This window comes from Panthera tigris, chromosome B3, assembly GCF_018350195.1.
Source record: "Panthera tigris isolate Pti1 chromosome B3, P.tigris_Pti1_mat1.1, whole genome shotgun sequence".
NCBI classification, from domain to species: Eukaryota; Metazoa; Chordata; class Mammalia; order Carnivora; family Felidae; genus Panthera; species Panthera tigris.
This window is the reverse complement of record NC_056665.1, coordinates 145,503,660-145,520,943: the sequence shown is the minus strand read 5'-3', so window position 1 is coordinate 145,520,943 and position 17,284 is coordinate 145,503,660. Positions and strand designations below refer to the sequence as shown.

At 66.3% G+C, this 17,284-nt stretch overlaps 1 long non-coding RNA gene across 1 annotated transcript; it reads left to right on the top strand.

The window, feature by feature from the left end:
* Positions 1-201: 201 nt before the first annotated feature.
* LOC122239330 lies at positions 202-1,541 on the top strand. Its single transcript, XR_006218299.1, has 2 exons — positions 202-506; positions 702-1,541. It is a non-coding gene; the product is annotated as an uncharacterized LOC122239330 (long non-coding RNA).
* The last annotated feature ends 15,743 nt before the right edge of the window (positions 1,542-17,284 follow it).

Sequence of the window (17,284 nt, the reverse complement as noted above, 5' to 3'; positions counted from 1 at the left end):
CTCTGCCTGCGCGCGCGGCGGCCGTCCGTCGTCCCCACGCCCGCCCGTTGCCTGGCAACGGAACGCGCCAGCCCCCGCGCCGGGCGCCCGCCGTCGTGACGTCACCGCCCCGCCCGGCCGCCGCTGCGCCTGCGCCGTGTCCGCCCGGCCCCTGGCCTCCCACGAGGAGGGTCCTCGGTTCGGTTGGAGCGGCGGGGCGTCTCTGGTGCCCCCGATTCCGGACCCGCGGGGGTGCCGTCTCCACCGCCCGGCCGACCCCCGAATCCCAGAGCCTAGCTCCTCCAGCGTGAGGGCGCGTGGGGATCCGCCGCCTGCGGGCCGGAGGAGCGACGCCAACACCGGGCACAGCAGGCCCAGTGTGGGGCCTGGACAGCCTGCCCCTCCTGCTGCCTCCCGCCCCGGGGCAGGGGCACCGAGGGGCCAGCTTGGCCCTCCCGCCAGCCCCTCCCAGGCAGGCCAGGCTGGTCCCCATCTGACCCCACCCCAGGCTCATGACACCCACCTTGGTGAGTCAGCTTAACTCCAGCCTCCCCAGCGCCATCATCAGATGCCTGAGCCTCACCGGGCTCCCCAGTCTCCCTCCCCGCTCACGTTTCTCTGCCCTGTGACCTCCTTGGGCCCTGTCCTGTTTGCATGAGTCGCCCGCTCTCCCTGGTCCTTCCCAGCCTAGCTATTGAAGTTTTAATTCTGAAAATTACCAGATGAGATCATACCTGACCTCTGGGCTGCAGCCTCCTGTCCCCTCCCTTCCCCTGAGCCAGCAATGCAGTGTGCATGCGATGCAGTCAGACTGCCCAGCTCTGGACAGACACCTACCTGATGACCCTGCGAGAACGTGACCAGATGCCAGCTCTTCTGCCTCGACGTCACCCCGGGGACAATGTCGATCCCAGGCACTCCTGCTGCGTACCCACTGCGTGGACCCCCCTCATCCATTGTCCTTGCCGTGCTCGTAGTCCAGGCAACTGGAAAGGGGTAGGAGAAGTGGTGCCGTCATGTACAGGTGGGGAAACTGAGGCCCAGGCCCAAAGACCTGAGTGAGAAGTGTTGCTGGGGCTGGGACCAGCTCTTCTAAGCTCAGCAGTTTCCCGCACCCTGTGTGGACCTCAGTGAAGACTGAGGAAGGCACAGTGAGCTTCAGGGTGCAGGCGGGCTGGTCTGCATTCCCCGGCGTGGTAGCTGAATAACGCCTCCCGCGGGTGTGCACGTCCTGATGCCCAGAGCCTGTGGATCTGGGACCTTACGAGGCACAAGGGACTTTACAGACACGATTACATTCAGGCTTTTGAGATGGGGAGATAGTCCTGGATCATGCTGTTGAGGCCGACGTCCTTACAAGTAGGAAGCAGGAGGGTCGGAGTCTGAGAAAATGGAGAGACAGAAGCAGAGGCCAGAATGACGCAGGGCTATAAACCCAGGGATGTGGGCAGCCTCTCGAAGCTGAATGGGACCAGGAAGTTGGGCCTCCCCTGAACCCCCCAGGAGGACCGCAGTCCCACCGAGGCCTGGAACCATTAGGGAATAAATGCAGGTTGGTTTAAGCCACTGTGTGGTTATTTTTTCCAGCAGTCATGGGAGACTAATATATCCGGTGACCCCTGGCTACTAAAAAGGTGCTGCCTTGGGGGAGCCAAGACTCCGAGGAGGTGGCAAAGGGCACTCGCCATTGGGTGCTCGGCGGTGGGGGAGGGGGGTGCAACCCAGGTGCTGACAGGTGGCCCCTGGCTACTCAGGCCAGCGTCCAGGCAGGCCGGGCATGAGACGTGGGGGCACAGGCTGAGGGCCAGGCCTCCAGCTGGGTGGGTGGGGCAGGCTTCTGTTCAAGTTTCAAAGGCTCACCTGCTGGGGAGACTGGTCAGAGGGAGCGTAGTGCCTTTAAAGTAGGTGTGCAGGAGACACAAGCAGGACTCCCTGGAGGGTAGCGGAGGGATTGGGTGCAGTGTGGTCAGGAGGAAGAGCCTGTGTGGCCCCCCCACCTCCTCTCGGACACCTCCGTCCGCCCCTGATATCCAGCCCCGCTGAACAGGAATGGTGGACAGCTTCTCCACCACCAAGCTAAGCCTCAGGAGGAAGGGGCCAGCCTCCGCTTGGCCCGGAGCCCACGGTATCATGTGCCTCGCAGCACTGCCTGATGAAGATGGGGAGGTGTCCCTTGCCCCCGGAAGCACCTGGGTGTCCTGCTTCTCTGGGGTTCTTGGACCTCAAGGAGGCCACCTGCCCCCAGGCCTGGAGCAGGCACTCAGCTTGCGGGAGACTGAGGCAGTTAGAGGCCAGGGGTCAGCAGACCCGAAGCTCCCCTGCTCCCACCTATATCAGGACCGGATGGGGGGTGGGCAGATGGTGGCCGACAGGGTCCTAGATGTCCCACCACCCAGTCGTGCCTCTTGGGCTGGGCCGGGCCAGGGCAGGGACAACGGCAGAGCTATTTTTGTTTATGGCACTGCGGCAGCCGCAAGGAGACATCAATCATTGATGTTCTGGGCCTCCCTGCCCACCAGAGAGGCTCGGAGAGCAGCCAGCCAGGAGGAGCGAACTCTGCTGAGGGGCTAAGCCTGTGGAGCCGGCAGCCACGACTCCTCATCCCGGCCCCACCGGTGCCCAGCATCCTAGGCTCTGGTTCCCAGGTACGCAGCCTCGGGAGGCTGCGGGCAAGCCTGAGAACCCTGACTGGCAGGCTAGGGCCAGGGCCGAGGCGTGGCCCCCAGTGTCCCCGGTGTGGTGGTCCCAGGGAGGAGGTGGAGCCCGTGTGGCCAGCAGGAGAGAGCGTGGGGCACTGCAGAACCACCACGTCCCCCGCCACCCCGACCCTCAGATGGTGGGGGCTGCATCTGGGCCGGGGGTGGCTATGAGTTGAGCCCGAGACGCCGTGCTTGTGGGAGGACAGCAATTTCTGAGCTGTGTCCAACTGCCGGGCCTTCCCCAGCAGGGCATCGGTCCCCAACGGGGCCATCAGGACGGGGCGGTAGCTGGGCGTGACGACAGCAGCTCCTGGCAGCAGCTCAGGGCTCTGCGGCAGGCTCACAGCCAGGCTTTGGCTGGGGGGCAGGGACAGGAGGGGAATGGGGGGGGCGGCAAGGCTGTGCCTGGGCAGCGTCCTCCCCTCTCTCCCCTGTGATCCTGGGGCCAGGCTGGGGCTTCTGAGGCGTCAGCAGGTGGGAGGAGGGACTGGGCCCAGGGAAGTGGGGCCCAGTCGGGCTGGCCCTGGGTGGGTGAGGGCCAGTGTGTGGGCCATCTCCCTGTCTGCAGGGGCAGCTCGCCATCACTGGTGCACACAGCTGAGGGGCCAGGCCCTCCTAGAGGTGAAGTGGGGCCCACAGGGGGCCCAGGGGAGTGTGAGGGGGTGAGCATAACAGGTGAAGTCCGCTCTCTGCTGAGAGCAGGCAGGAGAGGGGAGGGGGAAGCCTCTGGAGCAGGGGTGTCCTGTCCACCCCCACCCTGAATCTGGGGCCCTGAGCCAATGCCGAGCCAACTCCCTTGCTGCAGAGTGAGCAAGGCCCGAGGGTGACAGTGTAAGCCACCCAGCCCCCACCAAGGCCAAGGGCAGAAGTGGCCCCAGTCTCCCCCAGGCCCTGGCCGGTCAGGGGTCCCAAGGACCACCCGCCTGCAGAGGGGCTAGCTGGGGGCCAAGTGGGACCCTCCTCCTGGCCTCTGCTTAGGCAGGGCAGCCCCCTGGCCTCCCCACCCAGGGCCCCGTCATCCCCTCCCCCACACAGCTGGTAGGAGCCACCATAGTCCCACATGCATCGTGCTGGATAATCAGGACATGTCACATGGAACGAGACCGCCTCATTTGGACAGGGACCCAGGGTCCACACGACTTTACCAAGGTCACTCACCCAATGGAGCAGGGGAACACAGAGCTGGGTCTGTACCCCAAGGTCCATGATTATTCAAGACCGCTCCCTTGTTCCCAGGCCCCCACAGCCAGACTCACATACGCAGACAGGCAGGCAGGCTGAGATCCCGACAGATCTGGACAGATGCTGGACACACTAGGGACGCAAACAGCACTCCCTCCCTGCACCCATGAGCGACAGGGCAGGGCAGGACCTCAGGAAGAGAGGAGAGCACAGGGTCCCTGGCTCCAGGGCAATGCCGCCCAGCCCAGGACAAAGCACCGGGGCAAGAAAGGTGAGACCCACAGCCCGTGGTCTGCACCTGAAGGACAGGGCTGTGCCCCACTGTGGCATGGGCTCAATGGATGGGAGGCTGCCAGAGCCTCTTCCCAGAAGCGATGTGCGTGCCTGTGTGACCCGCTGCTGGAAGGCTGCCCAGCTGCGGCCTGGCTAGCGGGAACTGGCGTGCATGAGTCATCCTGCTGGGCAGGCTCACCTGGGCCCCACTGGCTGGGTGAGTCCGGGAGTAGAGTGCACGTGCACGTGTCTGTGTTCTGTTGTGCACATCTGGGCACATGGGCCCGAACGGGTACATGGGTGTATGTGTGGGCGTGTGCCCGTCTCTGTGCACAGGGACATATCAAGTAGATCCGTGACTGTGTATTAGTGTGAGTACGTTTGTCATCTCGACACGTGTGTGTGTGTGTGTGTGTGTGCCCGTCCACCTGTCTGTCCCGGCACCACCAGCACCATTCCTAGGAAGCCCGCAGGAATGGTCCTCCTTGGTGGCAGCTATGCTTCTCTGGGTCTGTGCTGGCCCAGGCCCCCCAGCCCCAGCCCCAGCAGGACCCACACCTCTGAGGCGCCCTTCCCCAGGTCTACGTCAGGCTGGACTGCAGCTCCCTTCCCTACTCGGTGGGAACAGAATTCTCCTGGGCCTCTCCACTCCCTGCTTGTTCGCCGAGGAGAGCCTCCTCCTGCACAACGCCAAGCTGGAGCCCGGGCCAGCCCGCAGCCGACCCCACTCCAGTCTTCAGCAGGCCCCCTGCAGGCTTCTGGAACATCCTGGGTCCTTGTCTCCTTCCTCATGTTGCTGCTCTGGCCCAGCCCCCACTGTCTTGCAGAGCTTCTGACTTGCAGCAGTGTCCCCAGGGACACTCCCCCCCCCCCCCTCGTCCCAGCCCCTGGTAATCTTTTCAAAGCTCTCTGACCAGTCTTGCTGCCCCCTGCCCCACGGCACCTGATTCTCAGCCCTGTGAGCTAGCCTGGGCTCTCTTACCCTGTCCTGCGCACACACTACTCCGGGCTCTGGACTGAACTTCCCGCACTCCTGACGTCCTAGCTTAGACTGACCCCTTGGGAGCCTGCCAGGAACCCCTCCCCATGCACCCCCAACACCGTGCTAGCCGGCAGAGCACATCTCTAGACCGGGAGCCCCCAGGGCAGGGCCAGTGAGGCCACAACACACGCCCCTCGCCTCTATGGCCCCCAGGGCGCCCCGCCCCCCAGCTGAAATGTCCTTCTCTGGGCTGGGAGGTAAGACTGCGGGGCGCGGGTCCAGTCCGGGAGCCTAGGCGCGGCGTGTGGAGCCCCCTCCCTGGCAGGGGCCCAGAGTCCCCTGTCTGGACCCAGAAAGGCCAGCTGAGGGCGCGGGGCCGGCCCGCCGCAGGGGTCGGGACCGGCGGCTGGACGCGGGAGGGGCGGCGGCGGGGTCCCGGGGGGCGTGGCCGGGCCGGGAGGGGGCGAGGCCTTGCGGGCTGCAGCCAATGGGCTGGATGGGGCGGGGGCGGGGCAGGGTCCGGGCGGCCGCGGGGTCCCGGGGGGCGGGGCCTGGCGGGCTGCAGCCAATGGGCTGAATGAGGCGCGGGCGGGGCGGGGCGGGGCGGGGTCCGGGCGGCAGCGGGGTCCCGGGGCGCCGGCTCCGTCCGCAGTCAGAGGCTCGCGGCCCGCGGCAGCGCCAGCCAGCGGAGGCAGAGCGCGGCGCCCGCCGGCTGCCCGGCCGCCCGCGCGCCGGAGCCGAGACCAGCGACTGGACGCGACGGGCCGCCGCCGGCCCGCACCGCCCGGCCGCCGCGATGTGCGACTGTTTCCACATGGTGCTGCCCACCTGGCCCGGAGCCCCCGGCAGCGGTGCGCCTCCTCTCCGCCTGCAGCCCGCTCCCCTCGGGAGGGTGGGCTCCGCGCGGGGCCGCGCGCCGGGCGGGTCGGGGTGGGGCGCCTCGGGGACCGGCCCGGGCTCTCGCGCGCGGTCCTGCGCCTCGGGCTGCTTCCCTCCTGCTGCCTCTCTCCTGCCTCTCCGTCTCTGCCGCTCACTCCGTCTCTCCGGGTCGCTCGCTGACTCATCCCTACCACTCACTCTGTCGCTCCCCGCCTCGGTCACTCACTATCCCTGTCTGTCTTTTCCGTTCTGCCACTGTCCCCCTGCTCTAACCCTCTGGGACGTCGTCTTGTCCCTAGAGGCGGCCGCCTGGGGAGGGCCGCACGCGTGAGTGGGGGCCGTGGGTGACCAGGCCGTGGGGAGCTGCTGTCAGGCTTGCCCTCTGACCTGCTCTGGGAAGAGCAGCCTGGCTGGACCCCGAGTCAGGGCTGTTGGCCTTGGTCCAGAGTCCCATGCTGGGCTGGGTCCACAGTGTGTGGCCTCTGTGTGGCTTGGTCACCGGCTAGGTGGTGGCAATGAGGGGGCTAGACCCGAGGTCTGAGGCTTGGTGAGGGGCCTGAGTGGGGTCAGAGATCAGGCCACAGAGTAGCCCAGTGCTGGGCAAGGGAAGGCAGGTGTTGCCCATGGGGCAGTTCCCACTCCCCACGCCTCTGGCCACAGAATGGGAACTAGGAGCTCTTTGTTACCTGTCTGTCCCCGCACTAGGTCTGGTTCCAGAGGTTGCCTGTCTCAGCGTCTTGCAGGGCAGGGTGGGGTGAGGCAGGGGCAGTTCCTGCAGCTCTGGGTCAGTGGTGCGGCAGCCACACCCAGGACATCTGGCCAGTTGCCATCTAGGGGGGGCTGGGGCCATGCTGCAATGGTGCAGGCCGGTCCCCACCGCTCGGGGTCACAGAGGTCGATGATGACAGTGGTGTGCTGAGACAGAGGGGCTCTGGGGGCCCCTTGGCCTAGGCACACCCCTCCAGCTGCAGCAGGAGCCCCCATGGGCTCTTCTGATGAACACGGCTGACCTCCTGTTTGGGCCCCCCTTGTCTGGGGGACAATGATGGCCCCCGGCCCCCTCGTCCTGACTGTGGCCCCAGCCCACATCCTGGGGATCTGCTGCATCACAGGGAAGGAGGGGCCATTGCCCTGCCTCCAGCATTCCACACTGGCCTCTGCCACCCCCCGACCCCCGCCGGCCCTTCCCCACCCCCCCCCCCCAGCTCACAGGCTACCCAGAGGCTCCCAAGATGCAGGGTCTAAGGCCATCTCATCCGCCCTCCTGCCTTGAAAAGGCCTGTTCGGGCACCCCTCCCCAGCCGAGATCTCCATTCTCTGCTTTGACCTGGTGGTTCCCTGGCCACCCCTCACATCCCGCCTACAAACCCCTCTGCTCTTAGGGAATGAGGCCAGTGGTTCTCGTGGGGCATTAGTAGGAGACCTACTGGATCGGAGCCCCTGGGGGTTCTGTCTGCTGTGCAGATGGCCAGGCCCTCCCCCACCCTTCACAGAAGCTAGGGAACGAGCATCCCTGATAAGGCCCCCTGGGGGCTGGTCCACGTCTTTCCAGCTGCAATTCCTTCCCAGCTGGCCAGAGGTGGACAGGTCTTGCTCTGCCCTCGTCTTTCTGCCCAGTCCAAAACTGCCCTTTCTGGCCAGTCACGCTAGGTCCTCTGAAGACCCCTCCCAGAGCCTGCGTGCACGTCTAACCCTCAGCCTGGGGAAGGAAGCCAACCACATCCAGCCTGCAACCGGAGGCTGCCCCCTTGTGGCTGTGCCAGGAACACGCCGCTCAGGGATCCGCCCAGGCTCGGGGCGCCTCGGCCAGTCCGAGGCAGCTGGCCCCCAGCTCCTTCCAGGCCCCTTCCCCTATTCCCGTGTGGGGAGGGGCTCCACCTGGCTGCACTGCCCCCACACGGGGCATCAACGGCTTCGCCCTGTGATGGGCACCAGCTGTCACATCCCTTCCTATCCCGGGGACGGCCAGTTTCTTCCCAAGGTAGAGCTGGGTCCCGGGCAACTAGACTGACAGGGAGCGCCCTACTCCTGGCCTGGGCCCGCCCCCCCACCATGCCCACCCTGAGAAGCCCCCACCAGGTCCAGGGAGGCCTTGCTTATAGTGACACACCATGAGGGGGATGGTCTGGGTGGTCTCTTCTTGGTGGGGGGCCGTGGTAATGCAGGGGTCCTTCCCAAGAGCGTTGCAATGTGGGGCGTCCCTGTGGTGGCCTCTGCACGGCCCTGGGCTTGGGGCTCCCAGGAGCCGCGGGCAGTGCCTTGTATCTGTGAACGGGAGTGGCCACAGCTGTCCGCAGCAGAGGCTGGGCAGAGGGCTGTGTGGCCAGGGAGGCCGAGTGCCAGCGCCGGTGGCTAGCGTGTCTATGCTGTCCGCACTCATGGCTTTGCCCTGGGTTGTCCGCACCGGCACAGGGCTGCGCTCCCATTTTGCAGACAGGGACACTGAGTCTGGGAGCGACGAGGCCGAGCCCCACACCCCCCCGGAGCCTCTGCCTCTACGGGGGCCAGAGAGGCCACACCACACTCTCAGTGCAGTGATGTCTGGCAGGTGCTGGCTCTGCCCTACCCCTCAGGCAGTGCTCTCCAGTGCCCCCCTCCAGCCTAAAGTGTCCCTGGCAGGGGCGGGCACCAAGGAGGAGGCAGCAGAGGTCGTCCTAGGCTGGGGTACCGACCCTCCCTGAGCTTTAACGGGCGGATTTTCTAAGCCACCACTGGTGGTGGCAGATGTGTTCCTGACGGCACCCTAGCTCTTCTCCCTGCGGAAAACTGAGGCCACACAGCCTGCTCCTGCCCCAAGGTCTCAGGGAAGTGGGTGGGGGAGGGCCCAGCTGTGCTAGGAGGGTCCCATGCCCCAAGGCCCCCTGCCTCCCCTGCGTCCCCACTCCACTGGGGCTCACCGTGGTGGGGCAGTGAGCCCGTGGCAGGAACGCTCTCATGGCCTTCCCTCCCTCTGGCTGGTCTCTTCCATCCCTGGCTGGGCTAGGAACTGCCTCTTCCAGGTAGCCCCCTGGCTTGCCGGGCCCACCCCCCACTCCCCTGCAGATTCCAACCCTCTCTGTGTCCTTTCCCCCTTGACTGCCCTTTGCTGAAGGCTTCTGGGTTTCAGGTTCAGCCTGGGGCGGGCTGCCTGGGGGTGGGGAGCAGAGGTGTCTGGGAGAGGAAAGCAAGCAGGCAGGAGGGCCGTCCCCGTGGGACGAGATGGGGCCAGGCAGGAGGGGGGACACCCCTGCCCTGGGATGGCATCGGGCCCCGTCTCCAGATAGCTTTCTGGAGGGACGCGGCACCCACATCACCGCCAGGGGACTGATGGACCTGTGGTCAGAGAGCCAGGGGTAGAGGCTGGCTGGCGGGCTCCCGGGCCCTGCTGGGTCTGGGGTGGGAATCCTGACGGGGGTCTGCGAGCTGCACCGCCGCCTGCCCCCTCCCCCTCCCCCCCTCCCCCCTGCCCCCTCCCCCTCCTCCCCGCTCCCCCCCCCCCCACCGCCTGGACACATCGCCGGGTGTGGGTGTCAGAAAGGAGCAGCCGGGGATGGGACTTCGTGGGGTCCTCGTCTGGGCCTCACCTCCCTGTCAGCACCCCCTGCTGCTTGAGGGGTCTCCCAAGCCAGGAGGCTAGTGGGCAGGAGACCCCATTTGGCCAAGTCATGCCCCCTCTGTTTGGGGCTCAAGCCCCCTGCCGGCTGCCGCTCTGAGTGGGGTCAGCCTTGGGCTACCTGTGCCAGGCTCTGGTGCTCTGCCCCCTCCTGCGTCCTACGTCCTACGTCCTGTTGACGCCCTCGTTCCCTGGATCAGCGTGGGCCCCTCCCGGGTGGGGAAGAGGATGGCCTCCTCCCCGGGCTCCCTCCCTGGCAGGCCTTACTCCTGGGTGGCACCAGCACCTCGGGGGTCTTCTGTGACACGCCCCGCTAGGAACGCCGTGCCTGGGCCTGGCCTCCTCCCCCGTCGCCCTGCCCGGCCCTGGACAGCAGCTGAGCTCCCACGGCGGCTCCGAGTGGGAGCCCAGGGTGCAGGTGGCTTTAACCACCTGTGCGGTGGGCATCAGCACACGTGTGCTGGGCAGCCTGGCCCTCAGGACCCGTGCTGCCGCAGCTCATCAGACCCCCTTCAGCTGCCCTAGCACCTGCCTGGCCGCGGGGGGCCGGCAGCGGGGGGCCGGCAGGCGGGCAGGGCCTTGCACGGTGGCCCTTACCGGCCAGAGAGCCGGGTGGGACCCCCATGGGACTGGACACTATCCCGGGGACGAGGAATGAAAGGTCTTGCCCCTGCAAGGCCACAGTGGTCTGGACCCAGAGCCCTGTATGTCCAGTTCTCCCATCTGGCTGGCACCTGTGTGGAACCACGGGCAGGGGAGCCGCCCGCACACAGCGCTGGCCATGGGCCACACGTGGGAGAGAGTCCAGGGTCCGAGCTGGGAAAGCACTCCGGGCAGAGTAAGCAGCACGTGCACCCCTGGGGGCCTGCGGGGGGGTGTCGGGGAGGGGAGGGCAGGGCTGCAGCCTGCGGGCTGCCGGGGAACCAGGGCTATGGCAGGGCCCAGGGCCCGCGGCCGGCGGATCGGGAGGCTGAGGACGTGGCTCTGTGGGTTTGGGGCACCCGGGCTCAGGAGAGGAGGGGCGGGGGTGACCCTGCTTCTCCTCCGGGGAGGCTCAGCCCTGCCCTGGGGGAGGTGACATCTGCTGGGTGTCAGGCAGGAAACAAAGAGCTCCCAGGTGAGGATCGTCTGGGCCACCAGCTTTCCTGTCTCACTGGACATAGAGTCATCTGTGACCATTAAAGTTTTAGGGACAGGGGAGGCTGGGAGAGGCCTGGGTGCCGTCGTTTCTTCCTGGACTGGTGGCCCACCCCTGGGCTCAAGAGTGCCCGACGCCCCGGGCCCAGGCTGGCCAGAGTCTCCTTCCTCCCTGGGATCCCCCTTCCCGGCACCACACCCCAGGCCACCCCTGGCTTCTCCTGTTCTGCTGTGGGGCCTGCTGCCCTCGGCTGTCCCCAGAGCCCCCAACCTTGCTGATCCTGGCCTGTGGTGTCAGGCAGGGGTGTGTGCTCGGCCGCCCCACTGCCTCCTCCCCAGGGCCGGGCCTGACCCCTCGCTGCCCTGGAACCCCGTGTGGGTCCCTCAGCTGTGCAGGCCTGCTCCGACCTGCTCGTGGGGTGCAGATGCCAGCAGCCAGCCGGGCCCCACCCCGTGGGGCCGTGGGGCGCAGGGCGGGGCGGCTCTGGGACCCAGCAAGAGATCTGCCGATGGCACGGCGGGTGCGGTCCTGCCCGGGCCTGCCGGGGCTCCTGCAGCCCTGTCGGGCCTGGGGTCTGCGTCTTCCCACCTGCCCCTCGGTGTCCAGCGTGGGAGCTGAGTCCCGGGGCCGGCAGGGTGAGGTGACCAGATGTGGCAGACCAGGCAGCCGGAGCTTTGGGGAGCAGATGACTGGGGTCTTCAGCCACCACTTCTAGCCAAGTGACTGGGGAGGGGGTGACAGATGCAGGTTCCTGGGCCCCCAGGGCACCCACCTGGAGAGGTGGCAGCAGGGCTGGAAGGGTGGCCGGGGTCAGGCTGCCCCAGGGGGACTCGGCGGGTGAGCAGTGCCCCCCCCCCACCCACAAGGTCATTCGCTCGCCCGGGGCCCTGGGTGGGCTGGGTCCTTCCCTGCTCTGGCCTTGCTGGTGTCTGCTGTGGAAGGAGCTGGCTGTGCCCTGGGCCGGGGCCTCAGCCCAGATGGGGCAGGACTTTGTTGGAGGGGCCTATGTATGCCTCGGGCTGTGCCTCCCCTGCCCTGCACCCCCTAGCCTGGCCAGCTTCCTTCAGGGAAACTGAGGCGCGGGGCCCAAGAAAAGCTTGCCCGGAGCGTCCTATCTGACATCGGCATCTGCGTACCTGTCTACACAGCAGGACTGGACTGGACTGCACGGGCGGGTGGTAGTGACTCAGACATCCCTGGGCGGGCAGGCGTTTCCTCTCCCAGTCAGCTGCTTGGGCTGGGGCGGGGGCGGGGGGGGGCTCTGGGGGAGGGGCGGGCTCCCCAGCTCCTTGAAGCCCAGGGGGAGGGACCTGGCCCAGCTCCGGGCCTGTGAGGGGGCCGCCCATCCCTCTGGTGGGGCTCCAGGCAGGCCTGAGGAGGAGGAGGCCAGGGCCTGGCAGCGGAGGAGGGCTGTGGAGGGGAGGGACCCGGGAGGGCAGCTGCAGGGAGCACCAGCTGGGACCTTCACTCCTGGGCAAGCTGGGAGGACTTCTGAGCTGGGTAAGCCACAGCGGCCGTGCTCTGTACCTGCCCCTGCCCCCTGCCCAGGTCCAGCCCTTGGGCCCCTGCCCTCTTCACTGCCCAGTCGGTCGGCCTGAGGGGGCTGGGTGGGGGGCTCGGGCTGGGGAGCACGGCTGTCATGTCCCTGGCCCTCTGCCCTGCCTCAGCCCCAGCCCTCCTTAGGACAGACATGTCAGTTCACGGCAGCCAAGGCTGTGGCCAAGCATAGCCACTGCCATCCCAGGACAGGCAGGTCTCCAGGCTGGACCGTGAGGCTGGGGAGGGCTCCTCAGGCAAGGCCAGCTCCCCTGCAGGTGCCGCGTGGGCGGTGGGGGCCTGCGGGGGTGGGCGGGATGTCTGGGGGGTCCTGGCCAGGCAGCTCAGAGACAGAAATAGGCTCGGGCCCACCAGTCCCATCTGGGACGGGCAGGACTGTGGGGGCCTTTCCTTTTGGCTGCCGGGCCCTTTGGAGCTGGTGGCTGGTGTGCCCACCCCCCCTGCCTCAGTTTCTCCGGGTGCAGAAGGAGAGGCGCTGGGCCCACCACTGCCCGCCTAGTCCCACAGCTCGGGGGCGTCCTCAGACTGGGTGGGTCGTGCCCCTTCCCAAGAGATCTGCCCTGCTCCCCGTCTCCTTCCTGCACTAGCCCTTATTATGCACCTACTGTGTGCCGGGCTCTGAGCGCTTGGGGCCAGAGATGACGGCGGGGTGGCCACACTGGGCCCGTGAGTCGGCAGAGGAAGCAAACGTGAGAAGTGCCCGGGCCGGGGAGAGAGCCCAGTCTGGGGTGCGGCTCCAAAGGTCTGGGGCCCAGGCCTCTGCAGGCAGGACTGAGGGCGTCCTGGGGCTCGGCAGACGGGGCTGGGCATCTGGGGGCGGGACAGGGTGGTGTGGAAGTGTCCAGTTTGCGGCTGTAGCAGCAGCGGAGCCGGTGGGCCAGGACCCTCGCCCCCAGGCCAGGGCAACCAGGCAAGAGCCGTGGGGGCAGAGGCGGGAGCCGAGCTGGCCTCCCCAAGCAGCACAGTTACCCTGAGCAAGTCGGGAAGGGGGGCAGGCCCTGGCTGCCTGCGGGTGTTGCTTCGGGAAGTCTGAAGGTCTCATGACCAGTCAGCCGAGCCCAGCACTTTCCTCGTGAAGTTCCAGGATGGGGTGAGGCCCCAGCGTGCCGTGTGCCCGTGTCGGCCCTGGGCTCCAAGCCCAAGGGTAGTGTCCCCTGAGGGGAGAGCTGACTCAGGCGCCCCCATGGCTCCCTGCGTGGCTGGGGGGCCTTGCCCGGGACTGTGTGCCCGTGCTCGAGGGAGGGTTCTCGAGCCAGGCACACACGTCAACACCCACGGTCTCATAGGCGCATGCACGCACGCACCCACCCACGATGGCTTCTCGGGCCACGGTCCGGGTCCCCGTTTGCAGCTCTCCTCCCTGCCTGTCCCAGATCCCCAGTCCCACCGCTGCCCTGGCGGCACGCAAACACCCCCCACCATCCCCGGCCCGCCTGGAGGGCAGCCAGTCTCCGTGCAGACTTGGGTTTTGTTTAAGCAAAGTTGCCCCACCCATGGCTGGCCCTACTCTGGACCCTCCGAGCACCCCCACGGCCAGGGGCTGACAGGGGAGCCCCCAGCATGGTCCAGAGCCCTACGGGCAAGGTGAGCGCGGGGGAGTCATCCTGGGCAGACACCCCCTGCACCTGCTCCCCCTGTCAGCTCACCTCACCTTGGCTCTGCCCTCTCCCCAGACCCACTTCCTTGAGCCCCGCCCTAGAATATTCCAACATTCTAGGGAGTGAAACTTTTCTGCTGACCCAGGTGCGTACTCCCCTCACCCCTCACCCCAAGTCCTGAGCCCCTCCTCCCCGACCCTGGGTACAAGCACTGGCCCCAGTTGGATGTTACGGTCACATCTGAGGCCATGGGAAGGTCAGGGTTTGGGGCTGGATGGACGCGGCAGGGCCCAGAGCCAGGAGGAGGCCGGGGGAGGGCCTTTTGGGGGACACCAGGTGCCAGCAGCCAGAACTGCTGGGCTGGCTCAGCCTGTCGCCCCTGCAAAGTGGGGGTGACTGTATTTTTAGTAGCCATTGTTCGAGACTACCGCCGGGGCTGGACTGTCCACAGAGCCTGTCTGTGGGGCCGCAGGGGGCAGGGGGCGGGTCAGGCAGAAGGACAGGACACCTTCCCCTGCAGTCACCGCTGAGGGGGGCCCACGGGCGTGGGGGCCGGTGGGAGGAGGCTCTGGGGGCACTGGGGCCTCCTCCCTCCCCGGGGTGCGGGCCCAAGGCTGGCAGTCTGCTGGCATCAGACAGGCGGGATTTCCTCCTTCCTGTTTGTGCGTCCCTGGGCCCGAGCGGGCCATCCAATGGCTGTGCCTAGGGGGGTGCAGGAGGGCCTAGAGCCGGAGCCCGGCACCTCCCGGCACCTCCGTGGGGTGCGGCCTGGGGCCGAGCGAGCCACCTCTTAGAGCCGCTCTTCACCCTGCAGGGGTGTGGAGCCCGAGGGGCTGTGGTGAGGCTGGTTCCCAGCGAGGGGTGTGCCCCGGCCTCCGTGCTGTCAACACCTTTCCTCACCCGGGCCCTGGACGCCCACGGGACACTCCTGGAGTAGATTTGGGGGTGCAGCTTCTCAGGGCCGGGGATCCCTGCTGCACCGCGGGAGGCTCCCACCGCCGCGCGCCCCCATCCCACCCACCCCACCCCCAGGCACAGGGCGCCCAGCTGGCAGGTGGGGGGTGGCCCTTCCCAGGCCCGTGGGACTCCGCCCCGCTGCCTCTCCAGGGACACGCCCGGGGAGAGGGCGGTCGCCAGCTCCTGTTTTGTTGTGTGACTCAGGGAAACGGCTGGGCTGCGGAGGCTGTGGGCGAGGACGGGCGGCCGCGGGTTTCTGGGCGGGCCGGTGACACCTGGCGGAGCTCCCCCTGAGCAGCCTCCCCCCCCCCCCCCCCCCCCCGCCACCTCGCCTGATGGCCCGGGCCGCACCCCCGACCAGACCCTTCCTCTCCCGACGTGCTGCTGGCTGGGGTGGGTGGGCACCTGTGCGTCCCCTCGGCCCCAGCCGTGTCACCAGAGCTGGTGTGAGATCAGTGCGTTTCCTCTCGGGATGTTTAGTACGATTCGGGGGGCGCCGGGCTCAGCTGTGTGTGTGGGGAGGTTCTGAGCTGATCGCTGACTCATCACAGAACCGTCTGGTCCGCTCTGCAGTGTCCACAGGGGGCTTGTCTGCAGATAACCCGGTACGTCTGAATGTGCGCGTTCACGGGCGTGAAGTTGATGATTTCCTCATTTCAACTTTATGTAGAACTTTAAAGATTCTCTCTTTTTAAAAAAATCGTTAATGGTTATTTTTGAGAGAGAGTGGGGAAGGGGCAGAGAGAGGAGGGGACGCAAGGTCGGAAGCGGGTTCTGAGCTGTCAGCACAGAGCCGGACGTGGGGCCCGAACCCACGAACCTGGGCCGAAGTTGGGCACTCGACCAACGGAGCCACCCAGGCGCCCCTTAAAGATTCCTTATCGGGGAAGAGTACAAATCCTAAGCGTGTGGCTTGATGCATTTTCCCCGAGTGGCCACACGCGTGTCCCCAGTGCCCCCGCGGAGGAGCAGCTGTCCGGGCGCCAGAGGCCCTCCCCCCAGGCTCTGCCCTCCCCAGAAAGCTTGTCACGTGCGTGGGCTTGTGCCTGACGGCGAACGGCATAGACTAGACTTCCGTCTGCACTCCTTTATCCGTCACGTCGTCGCCAGAGAGCGTTCCGTCGGACAAATAGCCACGGTTTCTCCTCGCTCCACTGCCGGTGGACATTTGAGACTTTCTGGTTTCTGGTACTACCATGGTGCCAGGATGGGCATTTCTGTACCTGTCCTTTGGGGAGTGCATTTTTGGGGGCACGCCCTTGGGTACGGAGCCGCTGGGCCGTAGAGCAGGGCGGTCAGACTTCAGTAGCTACCGCTGGAGGTTTTCCAAAGCGACTGTGCCGGTGCACCCAACGCCCACATCAGGGTGGCGTTCCCGTCGCCCACGTGCGGGACAGCTCTCTGGGGGGCCCCCTTGCCTGTTCCCGCCGTTCCACTGTGGCAGTGGAGCGGTATCTCGGAGCTCCCACTGGCCGCTGTCCTGAGGACCCAGCACGCTGTGTGCCTTTCCATAAGTTAATTCACGGCTCGGCGTCGTCTGTGATGAGAACTCGCCTTTCCGAGTTCTTCTCGCCCGTCCTTCCACTGGGTTGTCTGTCTTTTCCTTTTGTGTCGCACGCATTCTTTGTACATTTTGGGTAGGAGGCCGCGGTTTGGTAAGCGGGTTGCAAATCTCTGCCCAACCCGTGGCCTGACTGCTCACTCCCTCAGTGGTGTCTTTTGACGAACAGAAGCTCTTCACTTTCACGTAGACCACTTGGCCATTTCCTTCAGGGAGCGCGCTTTCTGTACGCTGGTTAAGAGTCGCTTTCCTACCGCAAAGTCGTTTCTGTTTATCTCCTGGAAGCTTCGCTGTTAAGCCTTCCACTTTGGAACGACAATCCCCGTGACGTTAATACTTCCTGTGGCTGACGTAAGGGTTGACATTTTTCTGCACGGATCGCCAACAGACCCAGCACGAGGGACTGAAAACACCTATCTGTTTCCCACAGCTTCGTGTCTAGGAGTCTGGTTCTGGGATCTTTGTTCTGTTCTGTTGGTTTTAATTTTAATTGGTTTAACTTGTTCATTCATTTTAAATGTTTATTTACTTATTTTGAGAGAGAGAGCGCATGGGGGAGGGGCAGAGAGAGAGGGAGACACAGAATCCGAAGCGGCTCCAGGCTCCGAGCCGTCAGCACCGAGCCCGATGCGGGGCTCGAACCCACGAACCGCGAGATCACGACCTGAGCCGAAGTCGGACGCCCCACCGACTGAGCCGCCCGGGCGCGCCTGCCTTGATTTTTGAAGGGTGGTTTGCTGGACGCGGGATTCTTGCTTCACAAGCTTTTCCCCTGAGCAGCTTGGGTGCCTCGGGCCGCGTCCTCCCGGCTCCCAGGGCGTTGGGGGTGAACTGTGCGGCCGAGCCCGTCACAGGCGGGTCTCGCTTCTCTGGCCACTTTCACACCT